This window comes from Macrobrachium rosenbergii, unplaced genomic scaffold, assembly GCF_040412425.1.
Source record: "Macrobrachium rosenbergii isolate ZJJX-2024 unplaced genomic scaffold, ASM4041242v1 13875, whole genome shotgun sequence".
NCBI lineage: Eukaryota > Metazoa > Arthropoda > Malacostraca > Decapoda > Palaemonidae > Macrobrachium > Macrobrachium rosenbergii.
In genome coordinates, this window is record NW_027100719.1 from 4,663,269 (window position 1) to 4,684,998 (window position 21,730).

Here is a 21,730-nt window from a genome sequence, read left to right on the forward strand (position 1 = left end):
ACCATTTCAATATTCTATTTTATTGTGTTCTATATTTTACAGTATATACTCATGCATTTTAGACTTTCATTATTATGTTTTGCACTTCATATTTTTGGGAGAGTATTATTTGATGTATTCCTTCGACAGATGTCGGTGGTGGTGGCGTGGTGAGAACATATGTGAGAGAACATGATGTTGTATCATGTTGGTGTGATCATAGAATACATTTGCAAAACCTTTGCAATGTATATAATTTTTATGTGGTAGACTTTGAGACTAGACTAGACTTACAAAGTCTATGATGGAATATGTGAGAGTTTTTGGATTTACAGGTCATTAGCCGTGATGAGACTTTTTTAGTCAGGATTAGATTATTCTTACTTGACAATTTCATTTATGATGCATTTTAATCTTTGCTTTGTTTATTCATTACTTGTTGGGTTGCTTTAAATAATAAATCTATTTTTGTAGGAAAGATTGAGTTTCCATGGAAAAGCTGACCCATTTCATTTCTTTAATGTGAATGCATGAGGCAATGAGTGCCGAAGAGAGAGAGGATCTTTGTGACATTCGAGAGAGAGGGGCGCGTGAAATACTCGCTGAGAGCAAAAGAAAGGGGGTGTATGGGACCTAAGGGGGGAGTGTGCAAGGGGAGAACAGTGTCGAAACCCCATTGCCTTCTGGAGTTAGATCGCAAAATTGGTAACGTTACGTATATTCCTACAAGGAATATTATATCTGTTTCCAAGGGGGGTTACATTATATATATATATATATATATATATATATATATATATATATATATATATATATATATATATATATACTATATTGTGTGTGTGTGTGTGTGTGTGGTGTGTGTGTGTGTGTGTGTGTGTGTGTGTGTGTGTGGACGATGTTTTCTTTTATTACAGCTTTCCCTCAATTCAGTGCTTTATATTTTATTATCCCAAAACTAATTTACAGATTTTCCTAATATTTAATACCCAGACATCTTTTTCATTATATTTCCCACATCATTTTGTTTCCAACTGGATCAATTTGTAATCGTTTGGCATCTTGATCTCAGAATTGTGGATTTTGCCTTCTTGCCTAACTGTACATGATGATGTAGTCTTGCTCCTCCGCCACTGCTGTGTGTTGCTTTGCATAGACAAAATTCTAACGAGAACGTGGATACAATCCAATTATAAGTTTTATATAGTTCAGGTTCACCTGTTATATGACGGACAGGGTTAGCAAAACGGACTTAACTGAGTAGCGAGAAGAGCAAGATTTTGGAAATAAGGAAGAAATCAACAGAAGCCATCGCTTGCATATTTACTTGAAATTGACTACGCTTACAAGTTTACTTACTCCTGAAACTTGTTGGCGATTTTGGCAGGAAGTTACGGCAAGCGTTGGAAACTTTTACACGAATCGAATCGGATCTTGTAAATGGTTCACGGAACGTCCTTGTTTCTCGACAAAGAGTTCATGTTTTAGTTTTTAAATTGGGAAAATGTAGTAAACCAGCGTAATTTACCTTACAAATTTATATAACTGTATGTCTAAAAAGAATTTACCGATTGAGTTTTCATCTTGATAATAGTGAATTTTTATGTTAGAGATTATTAGAAACTATTTTCAATTATCTATAATAATAAAATCTGAGTGGATTTGTTTGTGTTCGCCCCAGGGCGTATTAGGAAGACATGAGCATAGCCGACCTTCCTGCAAACCGGTTTTCCACCCTGGGTGAGGCCCAGGGTAGGTATGGGAATGGAAGGATGGAAGACATCCACCCTCACTCCCCGCAAACCTGTTTGTCCGCTTCCGGGTGGGGGCCGGGGTAGTTAGGGGACTGGGAGGGTAGGGGAATCACGGGCAGCGCCGGGTTCCAGCGCGCACAAGCTCGTTGTCTAATATTCTGCATGAAGGTACATCAGCTCTGTATTCGGACAAAACAGGTTTTCTTTGGGTGATGGAGTGGGAATTTTCGAAATATTTGCTACACGTGCAGTCTTCCAGTGATTTGTATCCATTTGGTGGAGAAACTTCTTTTAGTTATAGAGATATAGACTATTGAATAAGTGTAACATACCGTATCAAAATATTACAGTTAATATTTATTTCGACTCACCTGTCATTGCTTATAATACAGTTGTGTGATTTTTTCTCTGATCTGCAAAAGTCGTAATTAAACTTGCTTTCTTTTCTTTTTCCTCTCCATTTTATATTTTCCTACAGATCAAATAATTATCCCCTTTCCTGTTGTACTTTGGATGTTATGTCTTTGATAAGTTGCAGTTATTTAAGTGTTCTGTATTTCACTGGGCAGAAGAATTTTTTCTTTATTAAATGGAACCCAAGAGATAGATTATTGTGTAATTCTCGTCTTTCATGATTTTCCTCATATTCAACTGGTGTTCAGCCCATGTTGATTTTTTTTTAATTGAGAGTTAAGAAGAAACTTCAATGTAAAGCATGCAGATACAGTGAAATTGCTTTCCTCCTATTTGAAAAAGTTGATAAGAACAAATTATGAAATATTTAGACAAAAATTACTGCCAGAGAACAGATCGAGTTTCAGTGATGATGAAAAGGAAGAATTGAAAATAATGATTTATGTTAGTAAATCGAATATTTTCCAGTAAATAAAAAGCATCCCTTAGTCACAATTATATGTTATGATATTGGATTTTGAGAATGGTAGTAATAGCTACAGTACGTATATCAAAAGTACTGCAGATTACAATGGGATTTGACCTAAATGATTTTACATGGCTTTTGGACATTCGTGATTACAAAGTGGACTTGATCTGTAATATTAATTCCATATCGGTGTACGTATGTAAGGGGTGGAGAAGTTGGGATCTTTCCTTGATAGTGACCACCAAGGGTTTTCGGGGTCGTTATCTAGGACTAATATTTCTTGGGGGTCATTATCTTTATGCCCATTGCTGGATACATACCGGGTTAAAACCGTGGGGGTCACTATCTAGGAAAGATCCGGGATTGGCAATCAAAACGCAGCCGTTCAACTGAGGGACGAAATGACATTAGTGTGAGTATGTTTCAAACGCATCAAACGAAGTACAGTAAAAGGAAAACATACTGGTTTTGTGACTCCTCAGACCTTTGTATCTCAAGTAATATAAAATGACGCGTTTCCTTGTGTTCACTTAGCACATTATGAAGTAAATCTTACAAGCAAGGTTGAGATGTTAATCTGTTGAAAACTATAGTGATTTATATGTGTATTCATCCCTAGTATGAAGTCCAAAATAGCAAATCCTTTACACTTCACTAACACTCATATACAAGATAAAGCGAAAGATCTAAGAATATGAATATCATTTATATTCATTCCTTCGTTTGGCTGTTAGAAAACCCTGATAATGATCTGGTATTCATAAACTGCTTTTGCTCTTTCAAACCATAATGAGAGACCTATTTTATTATGTTAATTAATGTTCACTGACATGTCAAGCCTTTACGGAAACAGCAACCAGCAACGTAGGCCAAACTCCTTTGCGAAACAATTTTTCCATAAATATTCGTTTGTGTTTTATGTCTGCTGATATTTAACTCATCAGTTTCATTGGTGGTGTGCCTACCACTTGTATTTTTCTGTTTGTGGATTTCATCTGATTAATGGTTCTCACTTCCTGTGGTTTCTTCATTTCCCTCTTCTCATCTGCTATCTATTTTCGGTCTCCCTTTCATTTACCCTCCTGAGGAGTCGTTTTGACTTTTCAAGACATTCGTAAGGAAGAAGACGGACAATGGAGAAGGAGTCGAATTCAAATGAAAAATGAGATTTCGTAAGGCTCGGGGATTTTCTGAGAATTTCATTTCGCTTATTCAAGTTACTGTTACTCTCGCTGGTGTTTGGCTGCTTTCATCTCCCTTTTTCACGGTGATGTTCTCGCATTCGGTATCTTTGGCGGCTCCAGCGTTTTGATTTATCATTCTCGTAATTTCATTTTTGGTGAGAGTGATTTGAAGCTCTTGAGGTGCTTCTGTGCTGGCTATTGCCAAAATTACGCGTACTGTTTTGCATCGCCTTTCACTCTTTTTCATGTAACGTGTAAAACTATTATGACAAAAGCGGAGAATTGACAGAAATAGAATATATGAAATAGAGGATTCGTCTAAGGAACACTACGGGATTCTGTGATGAAAAGATTCCCTCTCCGTCAGTCTGTCCTGAATTAAAACCTAACATTTTTCGCTTTTGCCTTAGTTTCTACCCTTCATTTTGTTTACTACTGAAATGCATAATTCATCTTTGCAGCACTTTTACACACACACACACACACACACACACACACACACACACACACATATATATATATATATATATATATATATATATATATATATATATATATATATATATATATATATATATATATATATATAGAGAGAGAGAGAGAGAGAGAGAGAGAGAGAGAGAGAGAGAGAGAGAGAGAGAGAGAGAGAGAGAACTCTGAATGATCGATCATTTACCTTAGAAAGGAAATAACACGTGGTGTGGTTTGTTAACATGTTTATTAAAGCAATGAATTCCAGACAAATTATTAATCACAGAAAAGAAAAAAATTCAGTAATAGTACATACTTTACGACAAAAGAATTCAAAGTAGATGTAGGAAAAATTTTCTAAAGCGTGTCACAATCAGTCCACATTACCCGGCCTGAAACTATGGTAAGTAACGTACAGGATGCGAAGTAATAGTATACGAGCTTTTTGTAAATACTCTTAAATAGTTGAATGTTAAGAAAATGGGGAAAAATATTTGATTACGGCCGAGATGAGACCTCACACTTACCACAATCCGGAGGGTTTTCAGACGGTAGTCACCCGTAGCATGCTACCAGACGCACGAAATCGTAAACAATCATTGTAATAGCGTTTGTGTTGTTGTTTTGCTGCAAATTAACCTGTTTTATTTATATGATAATATTGTGATAGTAGCGATCCGTGATATAGATATTATGCAATTAATGTAACAACACAAATAAATAAACATAGGATAAGTACTATATAGCAGGGTTTAGTGTTGCCAGAGGTATAAGCACTGCACTGATTGAGGATGACAGTCTTCTTTTTTTGTCATTTTCTCTAATTCTGTTTGAATCCGTAAGGACAGCTACATCACAGTTGTGTATTATAGTTAAAAATTATTTGTATATTCGTCAGAAAACTAATCATAAGAGTGTTCATATTTTTATGGTTCCTTTTACTATTCCACTAGCTGGGCAAAAAAAAAAATGAGAGAGAGAGAGAGAGAGAGAGAGAGGCATGACAGAATAAAAATTTTTACCTATGGTTTATTCCTTCTAATTGTGCATCAATAACATTGGAGAGTAAGTAGACACAATCACAATATTGGTTGCAATATTAACCATTTCTGGTCAATATTTTTATCAATGATCAAGCACCCAACTGACAAGGGGATACGCAATCTAGAAATTCAGATGAATTCTGCAGTGTTTGAAAAATGGTTTAAACCAGCTTCTTCCCAATATCAGGGCCACCTGCCATCATAGTGTTGGATAACGCTTCTTATCATTCAGTTCGAATTAATAAACCTCCGACAATGTCTGCCAAAAGGATGAAGTTAAAGACTGGCTAATAAAAAATTAGTAGGGTGCAAAAACATTCATGTAAAAGAAAATGATTACGTGATTGACAGACTGGCAAGAGATCATGGACATAGTGGTTGGGCTGCCTACATATCACTGCCAGTATAATGCAACAGAACTGATATGGAGCGCAGGTGAAATCATATGTATGTGAAAGAATCATTTTAAAAAATCAGACCTGCTTCCTTTGGTCAAAAGCAATTGAATCTATCTTCACGACAACTGGGCTAATGATGAGACATGCGAAGATGCTAAAAAGAATGACGCTAAGAAGATGTTGCATTGATAAATATATGAATTCTTTTTGTTAATGATGTAGCATCCTCTGAGGATTCTTCATAGTAATGTCTCCTCATACTTCGATTGTAAATAGTTATTGCTTTCCCTTGTTGTGTGATATCCTGTTGAACACGCAGAGGTGAAATAAATTGAAATATAGATCTGTTTTTCGACAGAGAAAGTGGCAGAAATATCTTTAAAAATCTACATATAACAGAAATGCCACAACGGTATTGAGTATCATATGACAGTGCTTTAAAGCACAGGTAAATCCTAATACTGTATAAATGTGTAATATATATATATATATATATATATATATATATATATATATACTGCTATATATATATATATATATATATATATATATATATATATATACATATAATTGTGATATAGTTTTGAGCTTTTGAATTGCTTTCTTTCGCGCATGCCGTAATCATCTTACTCCTTGCTGTATCAAGGTTGAATTTTCACTGTACAGCTATAAAATAGCTCATAATAAACATTCTTTAAATATTGTTACACCTATATATATATATATATATATATATATATATATATATATATATATATATATATATATATATATCTCTCTACTATATATATGGGTGTAACAATATTTAAAATATTAATATAAAGCTATTCCCTCTTTACACAATGCATTAACAACAAACAACAAAACAAACTGAATCACAGTATACAAAAAAAACAATTCAAAGCTCAAACCTATCTGAAATATACTGTTCGATAACAACAAAGGAACAGTAATAAAAAACTATGGTAGATGACGTAACTCAGAACATTGCTCAGTACAGCATCAAAATAAACAAAACTAGAAATGAAAAGCACATCTAGGTTTCAAATTCTTGCATCATCATTTCATATATTGAATTTTTTTATCTAAAAAATTTAAGTGGGACAACAAAACTTCATTCAGAACTTTCTATTATAGTACGTGCTTGATAACAGGCGCAAACAATGAGAGCTTGAAGTCAGAAGGTTAATGGTCAGTTTAAGAGGGCAAAGTCTCTTCCTAAAACGGTCGTACTATAGTAACCCCTCCCCCGCCTTTCTTGTTTACTTGCTAACCTTGTTTACTCTTATTCAGTTTTCATCCTCTGGACTACTACTGAAGGTAATCTATTTCTTGTTTGTCATTTGTCATTTTCAATCTTTAAAAAACATTTTAATTTTGTAGCTCTGTTGTCAGTTTTAATTAGTGTTTTTGTATCTTTTTAGCCAAGAAAAGGTGGGATATGGAGTGATCCCAGAAGCGCACTATTAATAAATATAATATTGATGAGTGGCTGTTCTTCCTATCATTACTCCCTACTATATATATGCATATATGTATATATGTATATATATATATATATATATATATATATATATATATATATATATATATATATATATATATATATATATATATATATATATATATATATATATATATATATATATATATATGTAATGATGATAATGATATTGTGTGTGTATTTATATATATATATATATATATATGTATATATATATATATATATATATATATATATATATATATATATATATATATATATATATATATATATATATATATATATATCTCTTTCTATCTAATAGAAAGTCTATCTCTGTGTCTAACTATCTGTTAATACACACACTACTTTACACATATATGTATACATACGTATATATTAACTTTATCACATACACAATTGTTCTGTGCATTAACTAAATTACTAAAGGACTCATTCAAACTGGATGGTATCTATAAGTACCATGCAGTTTAAGATGAGTCACTATATATATATATATATATATATATATATATATATATATATATATATATATATATATATACTCTATATATATATATATATATACATCACAGAAGAGCAGTAGGAAAGCATCCTCATCATCTACAGTTTTATTTTCAATGCCGACGTTCCGTGACAATTCCAAGTCGCATTTTCAAGGCTATAAAATATAGCCTGTTTGCGAACATCAATAACAAATTAATGCAATGGCAGCAACTCTTTTATGTAGTAAAAATATTTAAAACAAAATACCTCATTCCAAGACAAGTCAATAATGAGTAAAAGGAGTTCACTAAAACCTTAAAACAACCTACCTATATGAAAGAAAGAACAAGACTAACATAAATAAGTACAAACAGAGTGAGGAAAACCAGTTGCCCAAACTAGGCTATAAACAATTTCACGTAGGACGATTGGTGTTGCTTTGACGGCTTCGATCTTCCTGATAATTATGGATTCTAGGATGGTTAAGTCGTTTGTTGCTTCTACTCGGCCTAGGATGGAAAAATCCTTGCTGTCCAATATAAAGTTTTATAATTTTTGAATGATTTCATATATTTGATTGCTCGGGGATTAGATAACCTGCTACCTGTTCTATGACTTATGCCCTGTTAGAGATATACGGACAACTAACAGCCTCCTCGTGCATCCACATATGTATATCCCGTGATCATCCCGGGCAAGTGTACTTATAAACAACATGGACGAAAACAGAGGACTGAGCCGGTCTTTGACTCTGAACAGGGCCCCTATTGTAAAGGGATTTTCGGGATGATTTTCAGGTTTAAAGCTGGAAAGCGGCGCTTTTGAATAATGGCTGTGCATTTTTCTCCTAAAAGTATGTCATACACGAAGGAAACTTTTGCATACATCTTTAGTTTCGGCACAGTCAGTTGGTGTTGCCGAGTCATTTCTGTAGTAAGTTTATTTGAGGATCTGAAAAAGTCGTGATGGAAAACAATTATTATTGAAATATTTCACTAAAGGATATCATCGTGGAAACTCTTCCAGTTTGACACAGTGGGTGTAAGCCCTATGGAGGAGGGTTAAAAATAGGTTCAGTTTCAAATGAAAGAAACACAACTATAAAAATTCATTCCCAAACCAGTAAATGTATTTTTCTATACTGCCTGTGTAAACCTAGTCACCTCACAAATAATAAGATCAAGGAAGAGTTTGTTATTTACCTCCTTCTCCATACTTGAACCTTATGTTTGGATGTTTGTCGGATGAACTCGAAGGACTCTGCATGACGCATTCATGACGAAATAGGAGAACGTGTCGTCAACATATCTTCGATAAAATAGAGGGCTGGAACCTAATGGGACGTTGCTTCTATTATGCGCTCCTCCAGGAGCACATGAAGATGTTAGCAAAGGTGGACCAAGTGGTGATCTACATGGCCATCCTTCCAGTTTGTTTATACAAACTGAAGAGCAAGTCGTCCAACACGGCCAGCTCTAAAAGTTGTTTAAAAATTTTCACCACTAAAATTATTAAAAATTGCATCTTCATCAGTAAAGTTTGCTTCTTTCATGCATAAAATTGATTCCTTACCAGACGGGTGGCTCTTAGAAATGGAAGAATAAGAGAGAAAAAGTTTCCCACCAGCATGAGAAACGTTCTCATTTTTTTAATACTCTACAAAGCCAAATTCTAAGAAAAAGCTCTTTGAATTATATTTTTCCTGCTCTCACTCTTTGCGATAATGTTCTTCTCCCCTCTATAAATATCACTACAACATTCATTTCCTTCTTTAACACTTAGCCAGCCCTTCCGTAACTATTTTCCTTTAATTTTACCAGCCACTATAACGCCGCCTAATCCATCACCTGACCCTTTTACTCACTCACTATATCCTGACCTTTTAGCTCAAAGAGCAAGAGATTCTATTTTTTTCTCTCTCTTCAATTTATGCTGTATAACTTTCGTTTGGAATGTATAAAGTATCATCCCGTTGATACCTTCAATGCCAGTATACATGATTTCAAAAGTAAGATAAGGAAAGGGTAGAAGTAATTGTTGTAAAGTTTTCTCTTGAAGTTCTAAAAGTATCTTTCTGTTTATACGTCCAAAGTCAGTAGAAATGATTTTCAATTCATTTAAGTTTTATTATAAAACTTTCGTATTTTTTAAAGAAAATATTCAAAGCACTCTCTCCTACCAAGCGAGCATGAACATAGGTTCGACCTCTGGAAGATAAATGTTTATATGTGCTGTGTTAAAAGGTCATTTCTCATCCGTTGACCTAAGAAGATAAATTGCTATCCAATGTTTAGATCGATTTGGCGATCATAGCCAGAATTTGTATAAAAAGACATAATTATGTTATCAACCATATCATAAACTGGCTGACAACAGCAATCCTAAAACTCTTTTAGCACCTTGCTTCACAGTATGTATGCATGTTTTGTATGTGTATAAGTATACCTTTGAATATATCTATATATATGAAAGTGAATGTTTGTATGTTTGTCCACAATAAAAATCCGAACCGCTTGACAGACCCAAACAAAATTTAGCATGCGGCCCCTATGTGATCCCAAGAAGGTCATAACTCAAAATCAAACCCCTACCCCCGTGACAGACACCAAACACAGAAAGAGTGAATAAAATTTTCGTTGTTATCAATTGCGCCAGGTTTTCCTTCAGGTGATTTATGGGTTTAATGGTCACTTTTCGCCAGGAGCTGTCAGACGTATGATTAACCTGCAACAATAAAGCCCTATAACATCAATTTTTGACGAGAATTTACACGAATTTTTATCAAAATTTATGATAATTATTAATATAATTGTTTATTACCTCGACAATATCAACATTGGAAACCTATATCGACAATTTCTAAAATAGACCATTCAGGGTTTGGCCTACACCTTCCCTCAGAAACGCCAGAGGAAACTGAAGCGTATTCGTATATAGCAAGCCAGGAAACTGTATCTTAATAACTTACGGATATTCTGAAGCTATTTGTCACCCTGAGAGCCTACCATCTTAGTTATATGGGATAACGATCACATACCAGTGTTGAAAACGCGGTGATGATCAGGCGACTGAATGGTCCCTGGTTAACAGAAGTTCTGCACATGCCAAACCACACTTCGTTCCCGTAGACGTACTGACACGTCTTTCATCAACTGCGGTTTTTTTTTTTTTTTGTCATTGCTGTGAAATCAAACTGTTAATTCTGATCTGCCTGGAAGAGAGAGAGAGAGAGAGAGAGAGAGAGAGAGAGAGAGAGAGAGAGAAGGCAGGAAGGAAGGCTAATGTTAGCCAAGGCTTTCGTTGACGGTGAGGTAGTTCCTATGTGATAATCGCATTTAAATATGACTTGATACGATCACTTCCGCGCCATTCTTTTGCTCATGGAGGATAGATATAATTCGTCAAAGGGTCCCCTATATGGTCTCTACAACATTTCAAAACAGCTCTTCGTTGGGGGAGTCAGTAGAGCTGTGGACTAGCACTCGCTAGGTACGAGTTCGAGTCTCCGGCCGGCTGATGAAGAGTTAGAGGAATTTATTTCTGGTGATAGAAATTCATTTCTCGCTATAATGTGGTTCGGATTCCACAATAAGCTGTAGGTCCCGTTGCTAAGTAACCAATTGGTTCTTAGCCACGTAAAATAAGTCTAATCCTTCTGGCCAGCCCTAGGAGAGCTGTTAATCAGCTCAGTGGTCTGGTAAAACTAAGGTATACTTTTTTTTATCTGCTATTCATTTCCATGAGCGAATCACTTCACCTATTAACCTTTCGGTATACGTGAATTTCTGTTCTTTCAGGAAGTCTGTATGACAATGTCACCTTTTCCCCGAGAAGAGAGTTGTCGTTAATGAATTCAAGACAGAATTATAAATAACAGGAAAGCAAAGCATTTTCAATAATAGTGCACATGCTTTACATGACAAAACAATTTAAAGGAGATGCAGGAAAATAATGTTTCTGAGTCCTTCAAATTTTCCCTGGCACCGCCGGGTTGGTCAGCTAGTATATTCAGTATATACATATATAAGATATATATATTGAGTATATATATATATATATATATATATATATATATATATATATATATATATATATATATATATATATATATATATATTTACATATACATATACACACAAATTATATTTATATATATATATATATATATATATATATACATATATATATATATATATATATATATATATATATATATATATATATATATATATATATATATATATATATATATATATATATATATATATATATATATATATATATATATATATATATATATAATGATCACAATATTACAAGAAAGAGAAACAAGTAAGACATGTACACACCAGTATGCATCACACGCATGTTACGCTTACAAATAAAATCAAGACTAGCCTCACCCTCATGTTACTGAAGAGGTGCCAGTGCGAAATAACGGAAATCCGAATTCCTCCGCCGAATGGACGGTATCAAACGAGTTGACAGCATCACTCGTCAGCGGGCTTTCCAGCTCAGTATCAATATCACAAGTGATGATAGGGACTCCGAGATTCCGACTTGAAGTTTATTGAACCTTAGTGCATGGACGGATACGGCACAATAAGAGGGGAGTCAGTCTTGGTAGAAAAAGATGTCTGCTTTTTTCACTGTAATATCTTCGACCAGGCTGATTGCATACAAAGTGGAAACACCGTCCAAGATTGCCTCACTAAACTGCGTATATTTTCTGCCGTCACTTTTCCTCCCACATATATGTGTGTATATATGTATATATATATATATATATATATATATATATATATATATAATAAAGTTTATATAAGTAGTTTTTCATACCAGATACTAAAGAGGAAATTCCACTATAATATGGATCTCTCTCTCTCTCTCTCTATATATATATATATATATATATATATATATATATATATATATATATATATATATATATATATATATATATATATATATATATATATATATATATATATATATATATATATATATATATATATATATATATATATATACAGTTTATATAAGTAGTTTTTCATACCAGATACTAAAGAGGAAATATCTCTCTCTCTCTATATCTCTCTCTCTCTCTCTCTCTCTCTCTCTCTCTCTCTCTCTATATCTCATATATATATATATATATATATATATATATATATATATATATATATATATATATATATATATATATATTGTCACGAAACATAGAAAGTACCTGGTTATTACACAACTAATCACATAATTCAAAAATTTACCTCATTTCAGCCAGATACCTGAACTCTCATAACAATAAGAATTATGGCTGAGTACTCTAAAGGTAACAGTGATCCCTTAAAAAGCTCATTATTCACATGAAAAATCAAAAAGTTTCTCAAGACTAGTGTGAGGTATCAACAATTAAACAAGAAATATACAAGAGTAAAAGGGCAGCACTCCATCAAACAACTCTAACTGTTTCCCTAGTCTGGGTATGGGTATGGGTATGGAATGGATATAGGTATGGGTGTAGTTATGGGTATAGTTAGGATGCAGGTATGGGTATGGGTATGGGTATAGGTATGGGTATGGTACAGATATGGATATGGTACCATTATGGGCATGGATATTGGTATGGGTATGGGTACAGTATCAGTATGGGTATGGGTATAAGTATGGGTATGGTATGGATATGGGTATGGGCATGGGTATGGAATGGATATGGGTATGGGTATGGGTACAGGTATGGGTATGGGTATGGTAAAGATATGGGTATGGGTGTAGGTGTGGGTATGTACAGATATGGGTATGGTATGGGTAAGATATAGATATGGGTATGGGTATGGTATGGGTACGGGTATGGTATGGATATGAGAAGTAGCAAATGCGAGCGACAGCGAACATCTGCTAGTGTATATTTATATTATTATTATTATTATTATTATTATTATTATTATATATATATATATATATATATATATATATATATATATATATATATATATATATATATATATATATATAAATATTTTTGTATGTATATATATATATATATATATATATATATATATATATATATATATATATATATGTGTGTGTGTGTGTGTGTGTGTGTGTGTGTGTGTGTGTGTGTGTATGTGTTTGTGTGTGTATGCATGTGTGTATATATTTATGCATACATATATTCACAAATATTAAGCTACATCTATAGTTTAATATGCAATTCATTACACCCCGGAAACAAATATCACTCAAAGGGAATTATAATCGATAAGCGCCTCTGTGCTGGTCAGATTCAAACCAGGGCCAGATTTAGGATAACTGACAAAGGAAACCATCTAAAAGTTTTTGCTGCCGTAGGGTGTAGAAATCAGAGAAGGAATAAGAGCATAAAAACGAAAAAACTGCAGATGAAACCGACCCTCTCTTTCTCAATAATAATAATAATAATAATAATAATAATAATAATAATAATAATAATAATAATTAGGTCTTTCTTCTCTAGATCGAGAATGATATATGCTGTAATCAGGTCCACAATAATATTCAATGGTATTCTTAAAATTTTATAAAAGTTAAAGGTTGCAAAGTTTCGAACCCTGGCCTGGGTTCATCTTCAGTCGAACTGAAGATGAACCCAGGCCAGTGTTCGAAAGCTTTTAACCTTTGTAACTTTTATAAAATTAACAAGAATACCATTGAATATTATTGTTGACCTGATATACAGCAATAATAATAATAATAATAATAATAATAATAATAATAATAATAATAATAATAATAATAATAATAATAATAATAATAATAAAGAAACAAATCAATAGTTATGTATGGGTATAAGTATATTTAAAAATAAATCTATACAGAGAGAGATCTCTATATACAGTAGATTCATTTCTTAGTATATTTTTACCCATACATAACTATGGATTTGTTTCTCTGTTTCAGGACCCATGCTACTATGAGTATTTTAATAATAATAATAATAATAATAATAATAATAATAATAATAATAATAATAATAATAATAGTAATAAAAAATAATAATAATAATAATAATGATAATAATAATAATAATAATAATAATAATAATAATAATAATAATAATAAAATAATAATAATAATAATAATAATAATAATGAAATTCTTCACAGAAGTAAATTATATATCAGTTGTCCAAACTTTATTTATTCCTTGACGTTTCGGCAGTTCTCTTTACCATTTACAGAAATACGAATGAAGCCAGAGGTACAACAATTGCGTAAAATCAGAGATTTTAGACCTCTGGTTGGCTGTCAATTTTCATTCTAACGATGACAAAAGCGAGTTACAAAATAAAATAAAAACAAACAGTGACTGATAATAAACAAAACCCAAAACCAAGCATGGAACTGAACTGGAATGTAGAATTTAGTCCAAAGGCCAAGCGCTTGGACCTATAAGGTCATTCAGCACTGAAAGGGAAACTGATAGTAAGAAGGTTTGGAAGGTGATGGGAAGAAAACTTTGCAGTTTAACTATGAAACGATAGTTAGGAGAGGTTGGAAAGTGAGATGGAAGAAAGAAAATATAAATGGATGTACAATATAGCGAATGTAAAGGTTGAAGCTAGGAGTCGAGGGGACGCTGCAAAGAACCTTAAGTTTTGTCTACAGTGCCCCACGTGAGGTGCACTGACGGCACTACTTCCCTATCAAACGAAGCCAAGCATGAACAGAGGATCTTGCACCAGTGACTGATTCCCTCATTTATCCCTTCTGACTCGATGCACTTCTCATGATGAGGAACTTCATTTCAGATCAACTGTGCGCTTAATATTTTCCTTAATTGAATCACAAAAAATGACAAGTCATTTTCCTGCTTAATTAGTTCTCCTATTAAAAGTAATTGCCATTCCTCCGTCTCTTTCAAAAGGTAACATTTTTTAAACACTTGAAAAATAAGGTTATTATTATTATCATTATTATTATTATATTATTATTATTAAATGAAGTGATATCAGTAATCAAAAACGACTTAATTTCATTGTGGTTTAAAACATCAGTGAATAACAGGGACTAAAAGTGAAAGTATACTCCTGAGCATACATTCATCCATACAATTTGAGGCTTGAAATATATAAAAGAATGAGAGAATAAGTGTAATGGAAAATCAACTAAAGCAGCACATACCTGTCGATGAATATCACTAACCAGGTCTGAACGATTTAACATTGCCGAAAATTAGTCTGCACTCTTCCTAATATTTAAGGTGCTGAAGACTGCATTACTCCTAGGCACAGGGAAGAGTAGTTTTCTCAGAGAGAGAGAGAGAGAGAGAGAGAGAGAGAGAGAGAGAGAGAGAGAGAGAGACTCTCCTAGGCACATGAGAGTAGTTTTCTCCGAGAGAGAGAGAGAGAGAGAGAGAGAGAGAGAGAGAGAGAGAGAGAGAGAGAGAGAGAGAGAGAGAGAGAGAGCAAATACAGTAGCCGCAGGCCACGGCAGATGAAAGTTCCTGAACTTACTGATGCAACCTATTGTAGACCACAAGAGGGAGGTCAGGACATTGAAGATTGTCGGACAGAGCACCGGGTGGCTAAACAATGTAATCTCATTATTATTATTATTATTATTATTATTATTATTATTATTATTATTATTATTATAGTTTTACCAGACCACTGAGCTGAATATCAACTCTGACAGGGCTGGCATGAAAATGTTATTACTTATATATACTTTACATATACAGGTGCATATATATATATATATATATATATATATATATATATATATATATATATATATATATATATATATATATATATATATATATATATATACATACATACACACACACACACACACACACACATATATATATATATATATATATATATATATATATATATATATATATATATATATATATATAGATGCAACAGAAGAATTCCATGGAAAGTGGAGTCATAATAAGGAATAGGTAGACCAGTACTTGAGGAAACATTCTTTATTGCGACTAGTTTCGAGTTCTAACACACCCCATCATCAGGCATCTAAAATAACAAATAAATACAGTGAAAGAAAAAAACACTCATTAAAATGAAATAAAATTAAACATCAGAACTAACTACCAAGAATTAAAATTGAACAGTACCATTTAACCTATAAAAGCAAGAGTAAAGAGAGGAATACAAGGCAAATACAAAGATAGTTACAGAAGATAGACACAGAATTAAAAACAAAGCAACTCAACTGACCGTTCATTATTACAGAGTGATGGTTTTTCTTTGATGGTATATAATGTTTCAATTGTGGTTAGCTCCACATCACTAGAACGACTGGCTAATATAGAAAAAGACCTACAGTCATCTGTAGTCTATAAGTATACATGTAGTTGCTGTAATGCAATTTATATTGGTAAATCAAAGCGCCAGTTTCGGGTCCGTGCCTTTGAACACCTAGGCCGATCAATTAGAACAAACATGCCACTTAACAAACAAGCATTTAGTGCCATTCGTGAGCACTGCCATCAGCATGACCATCCTCTGAGAGAAAGAATACGTGTCTTGATCAATTACGTCATGTTTTGTAAGATTGCATTCAAAACATTTTGCTGGGATGACGTAACTTTCTTCTAGACGCTTCTCCATTGTATCTCGCACCCAAAATGCTTTAGTGACGTCACCTCCCTGCTTCTAGAACTTCCCTTTTATATCTCGTACCCAAAATGCTTTAATGACATCATGTAATTGTTTCACGTGTTACTGGAATTCTAAAATTTGTTTCTTTCTGATTTCTGAGACCAGTCGAATTGGTTCCCTCTCTCTCTCTCTCTCGTTCTTAGAAAGAGATTATTTTAATGTAGTGTTTTGTTGTCGTCACATATTAGCCTTAACTTTTGAGATATGAATTTAGTAAGTTATTTAGTTCGTAACGGCGCCTGGTAAAAAAGTGTTTTGTGGTAACGCAGCTGCAGCAAGTGATTTACAGAGGTTTTCACAATTTGTGTAAGGTAATGTGAATTTTACTTATTAATACCATGGTATGATAAGTTAGGAAATTTTTACCAAGTGAAAGCATTATTGATAAATCTTATGTGTATTTTTGTGTTTTTCTATTTACAATCTCTTTATATTTTCACATTTTTTACGTTTGTGATGTAACATTTATTTACGTAGCATTTTAAATATTTCTTGGTATAATTTAACATTGCATATGTAATTTAACATTGCATAATTGATTTAATACTTCATTTATTAAAGATTTTCTTTTGAAATCTTGAGTAATTCTTGATAGTTTAAATTTTGCTTGATTAATTTAAATTCCTGATAAATTTTTTTGTGAATTAGTTTTGTTTCATAATTTAATTCAAGAATTAATTGAGTGTTGTATTGTTTTCAAGTAACAATAAATTTTTCAGATTGTGAATTCTAATTAATTGTGAATTCTAATTATAAACTTTGAATTTGAAAATAAATTTTTGTATTCAACATTTTTAGAAAAGCAGTGTTTCATTTATTGATCACCAGTGAATAGGATTGATTGTGTGTGCATAAGGCAAAGTGATAAACATGTTTTGTTCTTTTTAGTTTTGCTAAAGTGAATTAAGACCAGGGAGACAGTTAGAGTTTTTGATGGAGTGATGCCCTTCTACTCTAGAATATTTCTAGTTTAATTTTTGATACCTCTAAAATATTCTGATAGACTTAGTTTGATTTTTCAAGTGATTGATAAATAAGTTTTTTCTTAAGGGATCACTGTTACCTTTAGAGTACTCAGTCGTAATAATTAATGTTATGAGAGTTCAGGTATCTGGCTGAAGTGAGGTATATTTTTGAATCTTGAGATTAGTTGTGTAATAACCAGGTACTTGATACACACCGTGACATTATATTGTTTGGTGCCCAGAAACCCGATAACAAAACAAAATATCACTCTGGTTTATGGTTTATACTGGTGATGTTAGGGATATATTTTGATAGGAGAGTGACCACATAGTTATTTTTTGCCTTGTATTGTGAATTATTGAGTTGAGTAACTTAGAGAAAATGGCTCTGTTCAATGTTCTGAAGTTTTTAGTAGCTCCTTACATCCAAGAGTTGTCTGAATCCAACCTGACTAAGGCACAGTGGATTGCTTTAGCAGTGGTATGTGGGGGTAATGTGTCTAGTGGTATGATTAAGGCACAAATCAAATATATTGCAATCCAAGCATTGATTGACTCTGGTAAAGTGGATGAAGAGTTAGGAGAGGCGCAAGAATTGTTGAATGCAGCTGAGGCAGAATTTACAGATAAACATGAGCAAAAGAAAGAGAAAAGTGATGCAGAAGCAGAGCTTAGACGTATAGAAGCAGAAGAAAATTTGAATAAGCTGAGGATACAGGCTGAAAGAGAGAAAATGCAAGCAGAAAGAGAAAGAGAAGATAGAGAGAAAAGAGAAAGAAAGGAAAGGGAAGAAGAAAAAGCAGCAGAAGAAGAAAGAGAAAGAGCAAAAGAGGAAAGAGAAAGAGCAAGACATGAAAGGGAGATGGAGTTAATAAAAACTCGATCCACATTACCTGTATCACCGTCTAACCCTACTCAAGGTAATTCAGACCCTGTATTTGATGTAGTAAGAGTGCAGAAGTTAATTCCGAAATTTACGGAAGAAGCTCCAGATGAGTTTTTTGATCACTTTGAAAAAGTAGCTTCAGGTATGGGATGGCCAGAGGATAAATGGTCGGTCTTGTTACAGAGTGTTCTCATTGGTAAAGGAAGAAGTGCCTATTTAGCCTTATCAGCTGATCAGTGTAAAGAGTACAAGGTACTCAAACACAATGTGCTACAAGTTTACCAGATGACCCTGAATATTATAATGAAAGATTCAGATCTTTGAGAAAGGATGACAAAGATAACTTTCTTGGATTATGCCTACAAAGTAAGAAGATGTTTTAAACGATGGTTGGTTTTTAAAGTTAAATCTATGGACGAATTTGTAGAGTTAGTAGTCCTGAACAATATCTTAGAGGAATTCCTGAACACATAAGAGCCTATTTAAGAGAGAGAGAGGTTAAGAAACTTGACAAAGCTGCTACATTAAGTGAAGACTTTAATATAATTTCTAGCAAAAGAAATTATAATGTCAAGTACCAGAACCAACAACGCACAGGTTTCAGGTCTCATCCAAATTTCAGGAACATTACAACTGGAAATCCTTCTAGTGGCTATGCCAATACAAAGCCAGGTAACATCCCTCAGCAATTAAATGTTAAATCCTCATCATCCAGTCTGTTCTCAAGACAGATACAGAAGACTAATGTTGTCTGCTACAAGTGTGGAAGAGTGGGACACTACAGTCGAGATTGTTATCAGACACAACAGCAGACCAAACCAGTTTGTCAAGTGGTTAAAGGTAACCAGGTTAAGCAAACTACGAAGAGCAGTGTGGGGACGACTGAGACTAAACAAGCAGAGTGTTTAGCAACCAGTCGAAATGTAACTTCAAGCAGTGAGTAGCTGAGCAGCTTGGAGCCTTTTAAGCCATATATCTATGAAGGTACACTGACAACTCAAGGAGGAAGTGAGCAGGTACCAGTCAAACTATTACGTGATATGGGGAGTAACCATAGTGTGGTAGTTCATGGTGCTCACCCACAGTTGGAGAAGAATCTCACCGGAGATTCAGTTATTTTGAAGGGTATAGGAGGAGAAGAGATAACTCCTATATGCCGCTTGCATTTGTCCTGTGAATTGGTGACAGGAAATGTTGATTTTGCTGTAAAGGACTCACTAGCTGTTGAAGGTGTACATGTTTTACTGGGTAATGAAGTTGGTGGTGTACCATTTGTTCCTTGTCCTATAGTGACAGACAAACCGTTAAGGTTAGTCCTACAGTAGATTTAGAGAAGAAAAACCCCACCTGTTTCCAAGTTGTGTAACTACCAGGAGTATGAAGAGAACTATGTCTGCAAGTGAAAATACTGAGGATTTACCTGCACCAGAAGAATCAAGTGAAGGATTTTTAAGATTAGAAGAGCTGTTCCAGGAAAGTGAAGTTTCCCCTAGTGTTAGTAATGAAGAGATTTCCCAAGAAGAAGAGGATCCTGTTATTATTGAAGAGACTCCGAGTAGTCAAAGTGTTCCTGAAGATAGTAGTGAAACTACAGAAGCAGAGTTAGCAGATATGGAGAGTTCAGCCCTTGAAGTTGGTCAAGTGACTAGAGAGAAGCTAATGAAACTGCAGAAGAGGGATACAACGTTGGCTGATCTGTTCTTCAGAGTTGTTGATCAAGAAGAGGTGCAACAAACCTCCACCTGTTATTATCTAAAGGAAGGATTGCTAATGAGGAAGCATCGACCTGCAGATATACCAGGAAATGCTGAATGGGGTGAATATCATCAAATTTTGATTCCATATCCATTGAGGAAACAAGTTGTAGCAGTAGCGCATGAGTCTGGACATATGGGAATCAGGAAGACTGTTGAGAAGATTATGAAGTATTTTTTCTGGCCTGGACTTCACAAGGATGTTAGCAAATTTTGCAGAGTGTGTCACACGTGCCAGATAGCTGGAAAACCGAATGAAACCATTCAGAAAGCACCCCTACAACCCATAGAAGTTAGAGGAGAACTCTTTAGCAAGGTAATTATAGATGTGGTTGGGCCACTTCCGAAAATAAAGAAAAGAAATGAATATCTATTAATATTTATGTGTCCAGTGACTAGGTATCCTGAGGCGATTCCTGTAAGAAGTATAAGTGCAAAGGTAATTGATGAGAAGTTGGTTGAGTTTTTCTCCAAGTTTGGAATACCAGAAATTGTGCAAAGTGATAGAGGAACGAACTTTACTTCAAAATTATTCCAGGATGTGATGAACTTGTTAGGAGTAAAGCAACATTTATCAACTGCTTATCATCCAGAGACTCAAGGAGCCTTGGAAAGGTTCCACCAGACATTGAAAAGTATGTTAACTAAGTATTGTAATGAATCAGGAAGAGAATGGGATGTTGGTTTACCCTTGATGTTATTTGAAGTTAGGAATGCTTATCAAGAAAGCATGGGATGTTCACCAAATGA